The sequence below is a fragment of the Oryza sativa genome, chromosome 8 (genome assembly GCF_034140825.1).
Source record: "Oryza sativa Japonica Group chromosome 8, ASM3414082v1".
NCBI lineage: Eukaryota > Viridiplantae > Streptophyta > Magnoliopsida > Poales > Poaceae > Oryza > Oryza sativa.
The window spans coordinates 16,779,715-16,793,620 of NC_089042.1; the positions used below are offsets into that span (position 1 = coordinate 16,779,715).

At 47.9% G+C, this 13,906-nt stretch overlaps 1 pseudogene; it reads right to left on the reverse strand.

The window, feature by feature from the left end:
- Positions 1 to 10,911: 10,911 nt before the first annotated feature.
- LOC136351569 (uncharacterized) lies at positions 10,912 to 13,618 on the reverse strand (annotated as a pseudogene).
- Between the last annotated feature and the right edge of the window lie 288 nt (positions 13,619 to 13,906).

The following is a 13,906-nucleotide window of genomic DNA, read 5'->3' on the forward strand; positions in this document are numbered from 1 at the left end:
AGTACTGTTCAGGCCTAGGCCCATTAGCACCTCCGATACCCTTAACTGAAAAATCCGATATCCAAGCGACGCTTCGTCTTCCCCGCCGGAACTCTCGCCATTTTCCCCACTCCCTGCTACAGTGCAAAGCTGCGCCAGCGAACTAGGGTTCACAACTCCGGCCAAATCCACCTCCGAAAAGTGCATCAAAATCCTTCCCGTGATCCACCACCTCAATTCCTCACCTCTCTCAAGCCATCCCTCGAATCAAATCAGCACATTTGAGAAAAATCGATGGCGGAAGAGAGAGAAAGCTTTGAAGGCCAATGGGCGGCGTCCGATGCGACAGAGGAGAATCTGAAGGAGATGGTGGCGCATGGTGTTCTCCCAGCCAAAGAGATCATCGGGTGGCGGCCAGCGTACGGTGAGGCATTTCCATCTCCAGATACGCATGAAATTGTAGTCTTCTCGCATTTCTTCTACGGTGGTTTTGCTCTTCCGACCTCAAGATTTTTCCGTGGGATCTTGAACTTCTATGGAATCAGCTTACATCACCTAAACCCGAATTCCATCGTACATATTGCCAATTTCGTCCATGCTTGTGAAGCCTTTTTGGGGATCAAGCCTCACTTTGCCCTATTCCGCCGGATCTTTTTCCTCAAGCCCCAACCAAACAAGAACAAACCGTGTGTAGTCGGGGGGGCAGGATTCCAACTGAGGGGAACTCTGAGCCAAAAATATTTCTCCATGCCCTTCAAGACTTCGAACAAAGGCTGGCACGCAAACTGGTTCTATGTCCAAAATCCTGAGCCTGCTCTTCCCGGGTACTCTTGTCTTCCTCCAGTATACCAAGATACCTGGAACTCCCTTCCAATCGGAGACGAAGCAGTCCAAGCCTTGGAATTGTTGGATCGCATGTTAAAGCTCAAAGAGCAAGGCTTGCAAGGAGAGCAGATTACTCGGCACTTCATCAAATGCCGACTAGCGCCAATCAAGGAGAGATCTCGCACGGCATTCGAGTTCGACGGCAGGTATGATCCTAACCGTGAAGAATCAGACTCTCTGGATTTCAGAATCATGAAGGAGAGGATGTATAAAATCTTCTCAAATGCAATCGTCGTCAGCTACTCACACCAGCTGCCAGTCGTGCCATATAATGCGTTCAATCCGCCTCCACAGGTATGTATCGAAAATCCTCAAACCATGATCAGAACATAATTTTGTCTTCATGCTGAGTTGACTAACTATGGAAGCATCTGGTTCAGGAATATGCACTGATGAAGTCAGATCCACCAGTCACTCAGCGCCGGTCTCCTCGCCAACACACTGCTCAGGGAGGTGGAGGGCCAACGATCAGACCGGATCCGCAACCTCAGACCTCCAAATCAACTGGTCAGACGGGTCCTCGCAAGAGGAAACTGGTGCTTGATGATGATGAAGGCGACGATGATAAATCTGGGGATAAGGGCTCGCCTAACAAACCCCCAAAGCGCACCATGCCCAGGAAAAAATTGGCCGGCCGCGCAATGCCAAAAATTAGAACATCTTCCAGGTATAAGACCTCTCGGTATGATTTCACTTTGGTAAGCTCTCTCATGAAAATGATGCTAAATTCTGAAAGAATACTTTGCAGGAAACCATCTGATATAGATCCATCTGGAAAAGACCCCGATCCTGCCATGACAGAGCAGAATATATCCAAGGACCCCGAGCTGACTACTGAAAACCAGCCGACTGCTGAAAGCCAGCCGACTGGCGCCCATGCTTCGGGAGATAGGGCCAATCCGAGTGACCTGCCGCCGACTGGAAACCAGTCGGCAACAACTGAAACGGCAACAACTCAAGAGCCCCCGACTGGAAACCAGTCGGACGCAGGCCCTGATCAGGAGATCCCCGAAGTAGGAGCGCAGACGACGGCTTCACAAGGACCAGAGGCTGGTAACGACTCGATAGCTGGGTCTTCAGGTAAAGAACAAAGATCACCTCACGCTCAGCTAGGTACATCTTCAGGTTAGTTGTCTTCTCAAATAATGGCGATTTAAATAACCTCAGTGTATCCGTCTAATGTCTTGGAAACACATCAGGACCGTCAGGTGATGACGGAGAAGAAATCCCTCGCATAAAGGCAACCGACGACTCTCGTCCTCCTATTTTGATCAAATGGTGGGACGAGAACTCACAAGCCGCCGGTATAGTCATAAACCGTCAGAAAGAAGATGAAGAAGTGTGCCAGCTGAAGAAAGCGCTTGGAGAGGCCACTCGTATTGTAAATGTAAGTCTTCCGAGCGACAGCCTTCAGTAACTTTGTTTTCTTTTTAGCAGAACTGAACCATGATCCATCATGCAGAGAATCCATCTTCGCAATGAGGCCAAGACCACAACTTTGGAAAAGCTGGTTCCTCATTTGGGAACTCTAGAAGCAGTTAGGGACCAGCTGCATGAGACCAAGGAGCTTGCCAAGAAGACGGAGAAAGAATTAAGGGACCGAATTGCTCAGCTCCAAGAGTCAAATTATGAGCTGAGTGGTTCATCAAAAGGTAATCTCTAGATCAGTTTCATCAGTTTAAACTGGCATAACTATATCCTCAACCATCTGAATTTCAAAACAGCGCAAGCCGCCAGGATGGAACAGATGGCAAAGCAAATTGAAGCCCTGGAGAGAGATAAGACAGAACTGGCTGCGCAAAGGGACTCAGCCTTGAAGGAAGTCGAAGGTAACGCCAGCCAACAATCTGAGCTTCTCTCCTTATAATGCAACAGATGCTCATCATAAATGTGTTTTGTAGATCGCAAGATCAAATCTCAAGCTCAGTTTGACGTCCTGGTTGGTAAGATCAAGAGGCTTGAAGGAGCAAGGGATGATGTCGCCAATGCCGCTGCACCAATTATCCAAGCCATGTTCCTCAATAACGGTGGTCCGAGTGCACTCGACGCAACCGAAATATTTGACAAGCTGAGTGTTGCTCCGGAAGTATATTTCAAAAATATCAAGAAAGCTGGAAGTATGGGAGCTGGCATGGCCTTGGCGATGACAAAATCTTTGTACCCGAGAATTGAAGTCGACACCATTGATGGATTTGCAGACGGGACAAGTGAAGAAGCTGCCCTTGATCTTATCAGTAGTGCGCAAACTGCGGCTGACAAAATAGCGAGTGATGTTGTGGAGCAATTTCGCAACAACGACCTCCAGCCGAGTAATGATGACTCTGATGATGAAAGGACTGACTCTGACTGAGTTTGGATGTAATACATGGAGGCTCAATTTGTACAATACTGGTGTATTTATGCTGTGCTTGATGATTCTTGCAAAGTTTTTGATTTCTTAAAAGTTTTTGCTAAGCTTTGTTGAGCCTAAAACCCAAAGAAGCTATTAAAAACTTTCAGTCCTCTCAAACTAAGTAGAAAAACCAAACAAGGCAATGATAAACCAAGTAAGCAAACTGAATTGATAAAAAAAATCACACTCCATTATTATGATAATAGCCCCCGACTGACAACGGCAAGAAGAAAACTTGATGTTGACAGTCAAAATAGGGAAATACAATGATAAAGTTAAGCGTAGAAACGACGAAGATGTTCAATGTTCCAAGAGTTGTCGACGAGAGTGCCGTCTTCGCGCTTGAGTCGATATGAACCTGGCCGGGTAACTTCAGAGATAATAAATGGCCCTTCCCATAGAGGAGATAACTTGTGCCGATCTCGTGTGGTTTGAATTTTCCGTAAAACCAGGTCGCCGACTAGACAGGCACGAGATCGAACATTGCGATTATGATAACGTCGCAACCCTTGCAAGTACCGAGCTGACTGAATCAAAGCTGCTTCGCGGACTTCTTCCAGTCGGTGCAAGTCGTCCACTCGGTCTTCTTCATAGCGTTCTTCACGGAAATTACGGAAGCGCAAAGATTCGAACTCGACTTCACTCGGCAACATTGCTTCTGCCCCGTAGACAAGGAAAAAAGGTGACTGGCCTGTGGCCCGACTGGGCGTAGTACGCAAAGACCAAAGTACTGATGGTAACTGTGACACCCATTTGCCGGCATAGGGTTTAAGCCGGTCAAAAACTCGAGCTTTAATCCCTTGAAGTATCATGCCGTTGGCCCTCTCCACCTGTCCATTGCTCATTGGGTGCGCTACTGAGGCATAACAAATCTTTATTCCGAAATCTTCACAAAAGTCTTTGAAAACTCCGCCGGTGAATTGTGTGCCATTATCAGTGATTATCCGATTGGGCACTCCAAATCTATGCACAATGTTGATGAAGAAGTCTCGAGCATTATCTGCTGTAATCGTGACAACAGGCTTAGCTTCGATCCACTTGGAAAATTTGTCGATGGCCACGAAGAGGTGCGTGTAACCGCCGACTGCCTTTTTAAACGGGCCAACCATGTCGAGCCCCCAAACCGCAAACGGCCAAGACAGCGGGATAGTTTGCAACTCTTGAGCTGGTAAGTGAATTTGTCTGGCGAAAAATTGGCAACCTTCACATGTGCGCACAATTTTGTCGGCGTCGGACACTGCAGTAGGCCAGAAAAAACCCTGCCGGTAAGCTTTGCCGACAATGGTGCGCGCAGCAGCATGGTTTCCGCATATCCCAGAATGTATGTCTTTCAGCAATTGTCTCCCTTCCTCTAAAGATACGCAGCGTTGCAGAATTCCTGAAGGGCTTTTCTTGTATAACTCAGATTCATGCATAACATAAAGTTTGCTCCGCCTTGAAATCCGCTCGGCTTCATCTTTATCTTGAGGGAGCTCTTGAGAAGTTAAAAATCGTATGAAGGGCTCTCGCCAGTCGGCTTCAACCATAGCGACATCATGGGTGCCCGTAATTTGAGTGGCATCTTTGTGAGGTACCGTCGGCGTATAAAGGTGTTCGACAAAAACATCAGAGGGCGCCGCCTCGCGCTTGGATCCAAAGTTCGCAAGTCTATCGGCAGCTTCATTGTTGTGTCGAAGAACATGGCTGAGCTCAAGTCCATCGAACTTATCCTCCAGTTTGCGTACCTCTTGTCGATATGCCATCATGTTGTCGTCAATGCAAGACCACTCTTTCATAACTTGGTTGACAACCAGCTGTGAATCACCTCGAACGATTAGACGCTTTATCCCTAGGGAAATTGCAATCCGTAGCCCATGAAGGAGCGCCTCATACTCGGCGACGTTGTGGGACGCCGAAAAATGTATCCAAAGCACATAACTTAATCTTTCTCCAGTCGGGGAAATTAAAACCACTCCAGCTCCAGTGCCTGAAAGTCTTTTTGACCCGTCAAAATGCATGGTCCAGTGCTCTATTTTCTCCACGGGGGTATCCTCTTGGCACTCGGTCCACTCGGCGACAAAATCGGCTAACGCTTGAGACTTGATTGAAGTGCGGGGCTTGAATGATATGTCCAAAGACATCAACTCCAAAGCCCACTTAGCAATCCGCCCATTTGCTTCGCGGTTGTGTAGTACATCGCCGAGTGGGAATGATGTGACCACCGTTACCGAGTGACCTTGAAAGTAATGAGACAGCTTCCTGGTAGTAATTAAAATACCATATAACAGCTTCTGAACCTGAGGGTACCTCGTTTTGGAGTCGGCCAGGACCTCGCTGACGAAGTAGATTGGTCGCTGAACTTTCTGGACATGGCCTTCTTCCTCACGCTCGACAACCAAGACTGTGCTCACGACCTGGGAGGTGGCTGATACATACAGCAACAACGGCTCCTGCGGATGTGGTGAGGCTAAGACCGGTGGCTTGGTGAGGAGTTGTTTGAAATCTTCGAAGGCCTTCTGTGCTTCAGGTCCCCATTGGAAATTATCTGTCTTCTTCAGTAGCTTGAAGAAGGGCATCCCCCGCTCGCCAAGTCTTGAAACGAATCGGCTGAGCGCCGCCATGCATCCAGTCAGCTTCTGAACATCTTTCTGGGTGCTTGGCGGTTTCATGTTGAGGATAGCAGTAACTTTCTCCGGGTTGGCTTGGATGCCCCTATGAGACACCATGAAGCCAAGCAGCTTCCCTGACGGTACTCCGAAGGTGCACTTTTCAGGGTTTAATTTCATCCTGAAAGCACGGATGCTCGCAAAGGTTTCTTGTAGATCCGAGATCAGATCATCCTTTTGCTTGGTCTTGACGACTACATCATCCACGTAGGCTTCAACGTTGCGGCCGATCTGTGTTGAGAAGCATCTCTGAATCATGCGTTGATAAGTTGCCCCTGCGTTTTTTAGTCCGAACGGCATGGTGACGTAGCAGTATGCCCCAAAGGGCGTGATGAATGAAGTCTTCAAGCAGTCGGATTCCTTCAGTCGGATCTGATGATACCCCGAGTAGCAATCCAGAAAACTGAGAAGCTCGCAGCCGGCGGTTGAGTCAACTACCTGGTCAATGCGAGGCAACCCGAAGGGATCTTTAGGGCAAGACTTGTTGAGGTCAGTGTAATCAACGCACATGCGCCATTGCCCTGTTTTCTTCCGAACCAGAACCGGGTTTGCCAGCCAGTCGGGATGAAGAACTTCTTTGATGAAGCCTGCTGCTAACAGCTTGGTCAATTCCTCCTTGATCGCGTCCTTCCTGTCTTGTGCAAATCGGCGGAGTCGTTGTTTAATAGGCTTGGCGTCTTCTTTGACATGTAAGGAGTGCTCAATCACCTCTCTGGGAATACCGGGCATATCCGAAGGTTTCCACGCAAAGATATCTTTATTATTTTGAAGAAAGGTGATGAGCGCGCTTTCCTATTTACAATCTAACTCGGCGCCTATTACAGCAGTTTTGGTAGGATCAGAAGGATCTAAGGGAATCTTTTTAGTCTGGGCTTCGGTTTCCCCACTTTTTGAAATCTTGGCAGCGGGCACTCCTCCTTCGCTCACCGTGGTTGCAGCCAGTCGGATTTCCTCTCGGGCTAGCGCCATCTCGCGAGTTTGGGCCATGTCGCAACTCTCCTTGTCGCATGTGACGGCTTGCTTGATGTCGCTCCGTAGGGATAGGACTCCTCGGGGACCAGGCATCTTCATCATCATGTAAGTGTAGTGCGGGACAGCCATGAACTTGGCTAACGCCGGGCGTCCGAGTATGGCGTGGTATGCTGTCTCGAAATCGGCAACTTCAAAGCTGATATTCTCTGTGCGGAAGTTTTCCCGAGTGCCAAAAGTGACCGGAAGAGTAATCTGGCCGAGTGGAGTTGCGGATAATCCTGGAATTACTCCATGAAAAGGCGCATTGCTTGGTTTTAACTCGGAGCGAGGGATCTGCATATCATCCAAAGTCTTGGCGAAGAGGATATTGAGTGCACTGCCGCCATCAATGAGGGTTCTGCGAAGCTTGACATTACGGACCACTGGGTCTAGTACCAGGGGGTACCGCCCCGGGTGGACCACTCGGTCAGGATGATCCGAGCGGTCAAACTTGATTGCGATTTCTGACCATCGAAGATACTGGGGCGTGTCAGGTTGAACAGCATTGATCTCCCGTTCAGTCAACTTCTGCTTCCGTTTAGATTCGTAAGCCAGGGGGCCGCCGAAGATATGGTTAAGCTCCTTGCGGTGGTCTTGAAATCCAGCCGGGGTGTCGCCGTCATCCTTCTTCCTTGACGTGCTTTGTTCTTCGTCGGAGTTCTTCCGAGTAGACTTGGTGTACTGCTCCGCGAACTGTTTGTAGATGAAGCACTCTTTGGCCACGTGGTTGGAGTTTGGATGATGCGGGCATTGGGAGTTCATGATCTTGTCGAAGGTGTTGACGCGCGAACGCTGTCGAGAAGAGTGAGCGGCGGTTGCAACAAGTTCCTCAGGCTTACGCTTGCGGTCCTTATGATTGTTACTTCCACCTCCTCCCGTAGCCGGCGTATTTTTCGGCTTCCAACTGGGACCCGACTGCTTCGATGCGGTGACGGCGTCTTCGGCTTTGGCGTACTCGTTGGCTTTTTCAAACATGAGCTTGACTGTTCTGGGAGGTTTGCGCCCGAATTTGCCGACCAATTCTTCGTGGCGAATCCCTTTGGTGAATGCGGCGATGATGACGTCGTCGGTGATGTCGGAGATCTTGTTACGTTGTTCAGAAAATCGCCGGATGTAATCTCGAAGAGATTCTCCGGACTTCTGAATGACGTTGTAAAGATCATATTGTGTGCCGGGACGCTCGAAGGTGCCTTGGAAGTTGGCGATGAAGTGGTCGCGTAGTTCGGCCCAAGATCCAATTGTACCACGGGGCAATCCATGGAGCCAAGATCGGGCGGAATCTGCTAAAGCCACCGGTAAATAGTTCGCCATGGCCTTGTTATCTCCTCCTGCTGCGCGGATTGCGAGACCGTAGACGGTAAGCCACGATTCTGGATTAGTGGTACCGTCGTACTTCTCTATTCCAGTCGGTTTGAAGCCGGCTGGCCAATCCACTCGACGCAGGTCGTCGGTGAAGGCTGCAACTCCGTCAAGGTCGTCGTCGCGGCGATCCGGCGAGTGATGGTAGCCTCGAGCTGCTCGGCGCTGTGTGATTGTGTCGCGAAGATCGATGGGGCGGCGACGAGGTGGTGAGCGAGGCCGTTCCACTCGGCGCTCCCTATGAAGTTCGGGAGGCGAGTGAACAGACCGCTCGTCGTGGCCCCTGCTCCTGCGATTGGATCCTGCTCCGGTGATGCTGAGGCTTGGATGACGGTAGTCATGAGATCGGAAGTGGGGGACCCGGCTGCCAGTCGGCGTGTGGACGCTTTCGGAGTTAACTGGGACCGTCGCCGCAATCATGGTCTTTGTCTGGTTCAGGATGTTGACGACGTGGTCGGATCGATTGAGCTCGTTTTGGTTGAGGAGGGTGTCGAGAAGGGTGATCGCGGCAACCGCATTCTGTTGAGGGGTGCGGAAAACCGGTGTCCCTTCGACATCTTGCTGGCCGATGAGATCACGCGCTCGGCGCCCTGCTTCCAAAGCTCGCTGACGTCGATCTTCAGCCTCCTTCGCGATCCGTTCACGGTCCTGCTGCTCGCGCCGTAGCCGTTCTTGTTCTTGTGCTTGGTGCTCCTCCTCCAGTCGGCGACGCTCTTCGGTCTCCCGGGCTTGGCGTTGCTCCTCCGTCTCGTTATTGGCCATGAAAACGCCAAAGTAGAGAGGGGTGTAGTTGTCATCTAGGCTTCCGTCGAAGTCGTCGAGATCCGGGTCGTGGTAGCGAGAGCTAAACTCATCGTACTCCACGATGTCGGTGGGGCGCGAGTCGACGGTGGGAGAGCTGTTGTAGTCATCCAGCTGATCCGTCGAAACCGTGCCGAGTGGTTGGAGGATGACGCCGACTTCCCTGAAGCTAGGCGAAATCGGTGTTGAAGCCGACTTCCGCCTAGGCCTACGGGATGAAGACGTTGTCGTGGTGAAGACGGCCGCTAAATCGTCGGGGAGCTTCATCAGGACTGGTGGGTAAGCCCCATCATCTTGATCTGGCTCCGTCGGAGGAGATGCAATCTCGGCCGAGTGGTTTGAAGCCGACTCGGTTGAGATGGTCTTGAAGTAGCTTTCAGCCGCGTTCGGGAATCCAAACGGGACCGAAATCCGGTTCTCTCCCGACTGGTTTGATTCCGAGTCGAGGAGAGAAATCTTGCCGAAGTTGTTGGTGATGAAGTCGAGGCTGCCGAACCGAAACGTCTGCCCGGGTGGGAAGACGAGGTCGTCGATGCCGGAGACGGAACCCATTGCACTGATCGGCGAAAAGCTTGACGCAACCCCTACCTGGCGCGCCAACTGTCGAAACTAGATTTCGGCAATAATAAAAGGGGGTGGCTATCAAGCTAGAAAAGTGTATGGGTTTGGAGACAAAGGATTTATACAGGTTCAGGCCTTCTTATAAAAGAAGTAATACCCTACTCCTGTCCGGGGATGAATCCGCCGAGTGTATTATTGATTGTATGATTTGGGAAAAATCAGCATATGCCCCTAGAGGCGCCCGGACCCCCCTTATATATGGGAAGGAGTCCGGATTACAAAAGATAATCTATATTCCTAACGGAATATGAAGATAGAGGTAAAATACAGTCGTAACCGACTAAGTCTCAGGGTGTTTCCTTGATACACAAGTTAAGAAACAAACCCGAGATACAGATAAGATATTCTATCTACATTAAGTATCCGGTACCCAATCCAAATACCGTCGCCGTGTAGATATGGGATACCCATAATCTCCACACGGAGGGAGTATAATTTTTCGTCGAATGACCGAAGCAGATAGAAACGTTGTGCTTCTGAATATATCTCTTCTCTAGTACTCGATCCTATGTTAAATTAAGTAGCTGTCCCTGTTACGGTTCTTTAAAGATTTCTGTTACCGCTACTTCTGTAGACCATAGAACTAATGCGCCTGAAATTTATTGTAGAACAATATGGAAACCTTCATCTTGACATACATTATTCTCAACCGTTATTATCCTGCATGATTTCTTTGATCGTCGATCTGGACCTTAATTTCTCCTAAAGCTAATTCAGATCAATATATCATTGGTAATACTCTACGAGGTCTCAAGCAACACCTGCAAATAAACAATAAAGAAACCATATCTAACTAGAAGTTCGTACCAACTTGACTCACATAGTCACATTACAGTATTACACTCAAAAAACTTCTAAACGTCATAAATATGAAGCAATCCACGAAAACAGCTCAAAACCGAGAGTCAAACTGCCATCACACCTCTGGTTCCAACGGCAACCTCCCAGGGAACACATCACCTGCTCCCCCTATGCCCAGTCCGACTGGTCTCATTTAGAATGAAAATACGTACAATCGACTGGTTTGACTAGCGTACAACACCCAGCCGATTGGAGCTGTCTAGAGAACAATATAAGTTTACCCAATTTCATCACAAACGCTTACCTTTAACAATTGTTCATCACCAAGACTAAATCATCACATGATTTCACAATCTTCCTCCTGAAGAACACATTCGTAGCATCTTAAAAATGCAACTCACAAATCAAGCACAAACACTATAAGTTAAAAACAAAAATCCTATTGCGCAAATCTGTCTTGATTATATTCATAGCCGAGAAGGCTCTTTCAACGGATGCCGTTGCCACAGGTAGAAGCAATGCTAACTCGATAAGACGATAGACCAATGGAAAAACAATATGCTTCTGTGTCTCAACCATCTTCATAGCCAAACTACCAAGATCATGACAAGTAGTGAAATCATCAACACGTCGCACGTGTAAAATAAATGTCTCAAGTTGATCCTTTATATTAGAACGATCAAGAAGAGAGAAGTCTTGGTCATACATCTCCGTCAACCGTGCGATCTTATCAACATCAAACTTAGAGAAGGACTCTCTTGGATCAAGACAAGAGAAGCAAACAAGCAACTCAGATGATACCTCATTGAAGCGATGATCCATTTCCGTGATAATAGAATCAAGAGCTGCAAAGTAAGTGTCAACACGGTAGAGATGCTCAAGTGTGATTAAGTTGCCATCAAGCCTTGATCGACCCCATCTTGCCACAAAATGATTTGACTTCTTCAAATAACGGCTCCCAACCTTGGTTTCTCAAGGCGACCAAGCGCGCTTTCACATCAACAAGCAACTGCATGGCCTGAACTATATTTTGATCCTTTCTTTGTAGCAAAAGAGACAACTCATTTGTAATACGAAATACTTTCAACATCAACTTCATATTTAACACAAAGGAAAAGCTCTCCATTTTGTGCACCAAACCACCGGCTCGACTAGGATTACGCTCATCTGCATGAACCATTGCTAACACCTTGACCACAGAATCCCACATTGTCTCTAATTGAGCTAATGTTGTAAAATGAGAACCCCATCTTGTATCTCCAGGACGAACCAAATTTGTTCTTTGATTCTTTCCTCTTCCTGAAAAAATTTCACCTCTCTCTAACTTTTCCAACATAATGTCCTAATGCTTTGCAAGTAACACATCCTTCCTCTTGCAAGATGCACTAGTATTTGTCACAATCAAATTCACATAGTTGAAGAAATCATCAAAAGACGAGCAACATTTTGTAACAGAAACAATGACCAATTGCAATTGGTGTGCAAAGCAGTGGATATAAAAAGCATGAGGATTATCATCACGAATTTGTTTTTGTAAGCCATTGAATTCACCTCTCATATTGGATGCTCTATCATATCCTCGCCCTCTTAATCTTTCAATAGGCAAATCGTACTTACCAAGCATTTCAAGCAACGCTTTCTTCAATGCATTTGATGTTGTATCCTCCACATGTTTGAGGCCCAAAAACCTTTCCACAACCATTCCTTTGTGATTCACAAACCTACAAGGCACATCCAACAATTAGTTGAGCAAGACACAACTAAAGAGCAAAAAATAAGTATATAAATAAATCATGACTCACCTCACAATAACTGCCATTTGCTCCGCGATTGAGATATCGCGAGATTCATCAATTAGAATAGAGAATAAGTTGTGCCCAATCTCTTGCTTTATCTCTTTGCTAATCTGTTGTGCACAACTATTACAAAGCTCCTTTTGAATCCTATGAGAAGTCATGCGAGCATTATCCGGACATAACTCGCCAAATGCAACTCTTACCTCCTCACTCCTTTGTTTATACCAATCAAAAAGTTCCAAGAAATTTCCCTTATTTAGGGAGGAAGGAGATTCATCATGACCACGAAAAGCATGACCTTGCGAAATGAGATATCTTGCAATATCCAAAGAAGCAGTCAAACGGATTTCATACAACTTTTCTGACTCTTTGCTAACAGTGTCAACTTTATGTGAGATACTTGCCCTTTGATTCTTAAAATCATCGGCACATCTCCTTGCTTTATTATGGCAACCGGAAACCCCACCAACATGAGTAGGGAATGCTCTATATGCATGCTTCCAATTATCATATCCAGTTTTTGAGAAAACAACGTGGCCAAATTTTTCATGATCGGCTTCCTGCCTAAAGAGAAAGCAATAGAAGCAATAAGCCGCATCTTTTGACACACTATATTCCAACCAATCATAGTTAGCATACCACTCTGCTCGAAAATATCTCCTATCAGACCCATATTATTTACGGGGAAATGTAATTTTAGGTTGGGTAGGTCCCTTCAACAAATAAGCTCTTCTAACTTCTGATCTAATGTCCGGATGGAATTTCTCTATTGGGATTCGAAGAGTCGGATCAACAACAACATGAACTTCTGAGTCAAATTCCCTAATAAGTTCAATACCTTCAAGTTCTGGTTGTTCTTGTGTATTTTCGATCACAGTCTCAAGACACTGAACAGGCTCTTCAAGCACTTCCTCGGCGATGGATTCTACAGGCGCATCATCACCGTGGGTACTTGGACTTGGATGAGGGGAACATGTGCTAGCACTACTTTTCGTCAAAAAGCTGCCCAAATCTACAAAATCAATATTGAGAGGAAATTAAATAATTAGTCACTTATTGCTACTTATTGAATCATTTGTTATTGTTTATCAGCTGAAAAATCCACAACGAGTACATGATATACCTTTATTTTTAAACCTTTTGTCGATGATACTTCTGCCACCGGGCATGTCATTCAGACTCAATGGACTCCCGCGTCCACGGCCAGCAGCGGCAACGTTTCTAGGCTCGATCGTTGAATGCGAACCGGAAACACGGCCATGACCACGCCCATGTCCTTGTTGTCCTTGTCTGGGTTGTCCCTGTCCTGGCTGTCCATCTATATCCATGACCCTGTACTGCTGGGCGCAGCCGCGCTGGCGTGGCGGCTACTGCAGTACTGCTTGGTGGCTTGGTGCGGCTGCCTTGATGTAGTGAAGTGGTCAGGTGGTGGCGTGGTGCCTGCCTTGCCGTCGCCGAGCGGGCAGGCCGGCCGACGGCCGCCGGCTGGAGCCTGGAGGGAAGCAGCCAAGTAGGCAGGAGGCAGCCGAGCCAGGCAGGCAGGAGGGCGGCGGAGGCTGGAGGCAAGCAGGCAGCAGCCAAGCAGGCAGCCCGCAGCGGCGCAGCCGACTAGCCGA